This window comes from Amblyomma maculatum, chromosome 1, assembly GCF_055883805.1.
Source record: "Amblyomma maculatum isolate TAMU_Amacu chromosome 1, ASM5588380v1, whole genome shotgun sequence".
In the NCBI taxonomy this organism is placed as follows: Eukaryota; Metazoa; Arthropoda; class Arachnida; order Ixodida; family Ixodidae; genus Amblyomma; species Amblyomma maculatum.
Window position 1 is genome coordinate 229,982,719 of NC_139344.1, and position 6,525 is coordinate 229,989,243.

Consider the following 6,525-nt stretch of genomic DNA (forward strand, 5'->3'; position numbering starts at 1 on the left):
TTACGCAGACAGCCTTTGAAGAGCTTTAGCTGTTTTCTGGTGAGGTGGTTGACATTTTTCTTTACGATAAAGGAAAGGATGGCAGATGGCACGCGGTCGCTGATACAGCGACACAGCTATGAGAATGGAAACTGCCTTACAGCACCGCACAGTTTCTAATACGCATTCATGTCTTCCTCTCTGTCACATGTCAGAATTGTACCATGCTTAATTTTCTTTTTCGTTGAAAGAACGTCCTGCCTCATCCCGACTTGAATGCTAGTGTTCGTTCGTTTTTTATTGTTTTTTTTTTAACGATCCTTAATGCCTCTTTAACGGTGCTTTCAAGTCCTCTGCCACAAAATTAAGTTTTGACAGGGGAAGGTAACAGGTGGCGGCCAGCCGCTCGACAACTTGTTTGGAGCAGGATGGCATGTAATGAATGCAAGATCTGTTCAGAGTGTCCACGAATAAGTAAAAAAAAACATTTTTTTAAATTAGTTTTTATTATAGTCTCGATTGAGCAGTATCGCATGAGAAACAGCTTATCATTCGAGGTTCAACAACTCAGTAGACATCGAAATGTCATTAACACAACTAAATGAATAAAGCGTATGGAATGGCACCTCCTGAATCACATCTACAGAGGAGGGCGAAGTGGACAGCGAAGGATGGCGAGGAAAAAAAAAAAAATATCAGGCTTGGGGACGGACAAAGGAAGCCGCCCAAGAGGAGAAGGAAAGTAGCGGCATAAGCGTGGAAGGAAAGGGTGTGGGAAGAAGAAAAGGAACAAGCTGAGAGGAGGAAAAAAATAATGAAAGCAAGCAAAAAAAAAGTTTCCAAGGCAAATTCGCGAAACTAGTACGCAAGACATAGTAAATGCGCCATTTAAACACTCCATTCCTGTTGATTACTCTCTGCATTGTACTGGTGCTTATGCAAGCTATCGTAGACAGGGAAATATAGACCACAGGAGAGCATAAATAAAAATTATGCAATGAAGAACTGCATCTACGAGCGCCGCCGACAGGCGCGCACGGCGGTCCCAGTCGCGCTGATGCCTATGAGCTGCCCAATTTCTTTAAATATTATTTTTTTTTGCGGGTTGAGAAAGGATGCTAATGCAGGTGAAGGTATAGTCTGTCCTCTTTCGGGAAAAATGCTTCGAGGTAAATCTGGACGCGGCAATACCCGGGCATGATTGCCAGCTCACTGCTCGTAGAAGCCAGCGATTCGCCTTAGCGTCGCTTCGCTTCGTAAAGCTTATTCGGTGACGCGAAAAATATTTTATCAGGCCAGTGAAAATTTGTGCAACAGCAGCAATCCAAGGTCTGCAACCTAGCAATTCATTTGTGACCGTAGAATGCTGCGAATCGAAAGAACGAACGGCGAATGCGCCCCACGCACAGCAGATCTGCCGCGTCTCCACTGCACGGCCGGGCGCACGTCTCCCTACCAGACTGTTCTTCCCGCCGCGAGGGGCGCGCGCGTCGCACCGCGAGTTACTCCTGCACGGTGCCTATACCTTCGTACTGCCGCTCGCTTCAACGCGAACGACCATAGCCAGAAAGCATTCAAAAGGGCTGCCAGGCAGAATTCACTTGGCCAGAGAAAACGAACGCGCACTGAAATGCGCCGCGCGGTGGTCGGGGCAGCACAAGAAAAACGTATGCGCTCTGGCTGGCCTTGCCAGCCTCCGGGTACCGAGAACAAGAAAATTGAGAGGAGGTCTCAATGTGTCTCTCGCATAGAAGTCAAGTAGAAAAAATAAATAAGAACGCAGTTACCTTTGCTGGATTCAGTGTCTTTACATGGGCGCTTTGGCACAGGTGAAAAATATGTTGATATTCCTTTCTGTGACAGTGACGGCAGAAGGGAATGACCACGGCGCTTCGTCTCATTCGACCTCGCTGCGTGCTGTTGAAGGGGAGCGCCGTTGGTTCGCCTGGGATGTCTCTCGTCGGGCCGAGGTTCCCGGGTCCTGGCTCGGAAGGCTGCTGCTGCAGAGTGACGATGAGAAGAGATGGGCTTCGAGGTGGAGGAGAGGATGTGATCGGGGTTCGGGGGCCTAGACTTCGCAGTGGAACCATGAGGAGCCTAGACGACGGAGAAGGAGTAGGAGCAGCCAAGGAGTAAAGGCGAAGAAATTCTTTTTACAACTCTTTACATGATGAAATATGGACAAGTTGAAGGACGAAAATGAGCTCTCGGTGGAGACAATTTCTGCCTTTCAAATACTGTCGGTTATCCCCGCTTCCCTAGCTGGGAAATAAAGTTCAATCCGTACAGTCCAATCAGCGGGGCACAAGCAAGCACTTGAGATGCTGCCCACTGTCGAGGGTGATGCTTGAGCCTCCTCGCACATCTTTCAGTGGCGAGGGCTATCTTCTCCGATGTCGATGACGATCTTGTGCATGCTGGCGGTAGAAATCCTTCACCAAGACGAAGCAGCCGAAGAAGTCGTCCGTTAGCAGAGGTCATTTGCTCGGAGTTTGGCGACTTGCGGAGTCGCGCAGCTCGATTCGTGTCGGAGGGGGCGACCAGCAACAAGCGCCGATCGACAAGGAGTGTTCACACCGGCGTGCGACTCGTTTACGACAACCCTGCCTCCGAACCAGATTTGAACGAAGAGTCGACTTTCGCGCCTTTACGGTCTGCTACCGCGATCGGGGTAGATGAATTCGGACTCATTTCGGGTAATAATATATGAAATTATCAGCGAGGAAGAAGATCTTATGATTATGGCCATGTTCATGGCTGTTGCGACAGCGAAATCGCTATAGTTTTACGACGAGGGAAGCGGCGGTGGTGTGTGCGCTGTTCGCGGTCTCGCGAAATAGCAGGTCACGAAATCGCCTCATGCCCGAGCGTCGAGCCCATGACCAAATATACGAGTACAAACGTGAATTAGTACGCTTCACTCTCGCAGTGCTCCTTAACATGTGTGCTCCACAACTGCGGGCGCAGTAAGTCGATCGTGCACACGCGCGCATGCACTCTTGAATTTTCCCGTCTTGGAAGGAGGCAGAAGCGTACGGATTGGCTCAATAGTTTTGCGACTTGAAGTCGCGCCGCAAGAAATCGGTCTTCTCAGAAGGTCACCCGCCTGCCTTGCGGGATTCGGGCTTGCCGCGGCTGCCCTTCGAGCGGCCGCCGCCCGTGCCATGTTGTTCCCCTCGTTCCCTTTCTCCCGCCTGAGGCGGCGGAGAGAGGTACGGACGACTTGTCACTGTCGTTCGGGCCACAGCTCCGCCCTGGCGTCCCAGTGGCTGCTCTCATTGGCGCCTTTTGGCGGGAACACGGCACCGCTTCGACGGCCGCGCTCGCGCAACCGTCCGAGCGGAGCTCAGGGAGAGACCCCTCCGAGACATCGCAAGGTGCGTACGCTACTGTTCTTGTCTGCCGGCCTTTATCCGCGCAGACCAGTGTGTACTCGAGTTCGTCTGCTCCGGGTCGTACCTGAGAGCGAAGCTCGAGCCTGTCGATCGCGATCAAACGATCCGCGACAGGCGTACCTTGCGGTGGTTGCCCACTCTCTCTTAAAGGCCCACTGTCCACCCTCCGGTCGAAAATATTTTCTTCCGCGGTGACTGTGAGACTTTGCCCCTAGAACGCAAGGCCGCAAAATGTTTTTGAAAAGAGTAACTAATAACGCAGTTACAGCCACCGCAATCACCCGATTCTGTCATGCTTCTCTCCTTCCGTTCCCTCGCAAAGGTTTTTCACTCTCCTGCCCGAGGTCGTCTAGCCTCCGCAAGACAAATTCCCCTTCCTCCTCCGCGTTTGGCGGGAGGTGGGGCGTGGTACTCCGCGAGCGCGGGCAAAAAAAACGGCCGAGGCAGCGCGCGCCGCTGGATTCAGTCTGCCCGTGGCGAGGGAAAAGCGCGCAGCGAGCGGTAGACACCCATCCTTCTCCCGTCAGTCAGCGAGACGGACCAATGGACGTCGTTCGCGGTACGTACGTCATTATCGTGACCCGTCGGGCCAGCGCAGGAAACGGGGAAACTGGCTTCCCAACGGAGAGCATGAGAGAGCTTTGAATTGTATTTTCGATGCTTTGCGGCGCGCGTGTCACTGTAGCATTTCGCACAGACTATCTCCGGTACCTGATCGAAACACTGGGCGCCTTTGCTTAAAAGGGCCTTCCCTGGACAGTGGCCCTTTAAAGGAACCCTCCGGTCACTGCTAGAGAGAGATCACAGCACGCCATTGCGCGCATTCATTGTCACTGCGCGCGCGCAGCGCAGCCTTCGCGCGCTCACGGGACGCGGTGATTGAGTGTTTGCGTACCGCTGGTGGACGGCGTTCAATAATCGTCTTCTGTGTCACTAGGAGTCTTGTGTTTTGCAGCGAAGCGCTCTCCTCCCTGCGGAGGTTGAGTGCACGCTGTGGTGTTTCAGTGTGCGCGTGGTAACGGCTGATCGGGGCTTCGGCTCGCGCGACGCTCGAACCCGCGGTGGTTGGTGGCCTATGTCCTGGCTCTTTGAGTTGGACTGCACATCGGCCGAGCCGGTCGCCTTGACGATCAAGCTCTTGCACCACGTCTGCCGCCCCCTGCGGGGCACACGGCAGCGAATCTGAAACGCGCTATGTGTCGGCTCCTTACGTAGTCGTAGCGTCGTTTGATCCGTTTGTTCCTCCGAACAGCCAAACACAGTGGCTGGCCGCCGGCCCCATTGGGCTGTACGGCAATGCCGCGAGTAACGTTGATCACTCGGCTCCCATTGGAGCTTTCTCCGGGCCACCCTGTGGTGGGAACGCTACACAGATACCTCCGCTGTATCAGCTTTCGTCCCATGGCGGAAGCAGTTCGCGCGATGCCGCTGCTACCGGCAGCTACGCGAAACAGCAGCCGTGCCCCGCTAGCAGTCAGTTCTGCTCGGTGAACGGTGAGGCGTCGGCCGGACTCCCTGCGGAGACCGCGCCGCTCATCGAACTGGAGGACCGTTTGCCTTTGTTCATGCAACCCGCCCAAACCTCCTCTGAGGGAAGGACGCAGGCGCTGCTCACAAGCGCTGCCCAGATGATTCAGTCGCTAACAGGGGCGGTTGAGGCGCTTTCGGCCGCGCCGAAGCTGTCTCACCCCGCGGTCATGTTGCCCATGCCGACGTACCGCGGCTATGATGATCCTCTCAGTGCCTGGGATTTCATTGATTCCCTCGCCCATTACCAGAAAGCTATGGGTCTCCCTGATGAGGTTGTGCTTGCACGCATCATCCCCGCAGCGCTGACTGACACGGCAGCTAGGTGGTACCTGCTTTCCGGCCACCGAACAGCGACTGTCGAGGAGTTCCGTGCAGCATTCATGCGCGAATTCCTACCCGCTGACTACGAGCGTAGGATGCGGCGAGAGCTGGAGCTCCGCACACAGGCTCCGGACGAGTCGCTCCAAGAGTTTGTGCGGGCGATGGAAGACCTTTTCTCAATCGCAGAGCCAACAGCCTCAACGAGGAACGCGTCGAAAGAGTGATGAGGCAGGCACATCCGACTTTTTTGGCATACCTGCGCGGCGGCCGATTCCGAGATCTAGAGGAGCTGGCCGCCGAGGCAAAGCGCATTCAAGGCGACATCCTCGCCGCGCGTGCCTATCGCCCGCCACCGCCGGCAAGCGAGGCCCTTGAGCCACGCTGCGCATGGAGAGGGGCCATGACCCTTCCCCACCGGCGTGAACCCGCACAAACTGCCTTTGCAGCCGTTGGCGGGCGAAACGACGCTTGGGAGCTGAGCGAAAGAGCTCTGGATCCTTACTCGTACGGAAGACGAGCAGCCTGCGCTGCACAGTTTTCTTACCCGCGTGCCGAAGGACGCCAGGCGACCCAAAGCACAGCAGAAGGAGAAGCCCGCACAAACCGGCCCTTGTTCGGTGGTACAGCGAGCGGACCTAGGCAGGGAGACGCGCCTTTGTCACGCGGCCAAGCTCGTGGGGGTGTGCGTTGTTTCCGTTGCCAAGAGAGGGGACACTTAGCAAGAGAATGCCCTGTAGCCAGGCCTCCTGCGAGGCAGGAAAACGGCGACGGGGGTCGGTTGTAAAGAGACAGTCCGCCCAAGCTTTGCTAATTCCCTCTGCGTACAGGGTAAGCTGCCTCGGTGGTGCGCCCGCGCCGTTTATTTCGGTCACCCTTGCTGGCCGCCAATTTCCGGCGTTACTGGATACAGGAGCCAGCTCCTCCTTTTTCAGTGAACAGGTGTTGTCCCACTTGCAAAAGCACTCGGTGCGCTTGCGGGATTGCCGTTAGACATTTAACCTTGCGAAAGGCGTGGCCCATTCGGCTAGAGCCGCGAGGCTAACTGTCAGATGGGGAGAGCGAGGGAGATGCACGCGTTTCATTCATCTCCCTGGGCTCAGTGTGCCCACGATTCTCGGAAGGGACTTTCTCCTGAAAACCGAGATCGTGGTGGACATTGCGAATGGCGGCTATCGCGAAGGACCGTTTTCCCAGCTGAAGCCGTTCATTAGCCCCCCGGCGTCGGTATCTGCCTGTGCAGTCGAGACGTTCGGAGAGCGCCACGCTCAGCGATCGGAGCCCCGCCCTTGTGTCGAGCGTT

At 55.4% G+C, this 6,525-nt stretch overlaps 1 pseudogene; it reads left to right on the forward strand.

The window, feature by feature from the left end:
* The first annotated feature begins 5,002 nt into the window (after window positions 1-5,002).
* On the forward strand, window positions 5,003-6,009 carry LOC146205866 (uncharacterized; annotated as a pseudogene).
* Window positions 6,010-6,525: the final 516 nt, after the last annotated feature.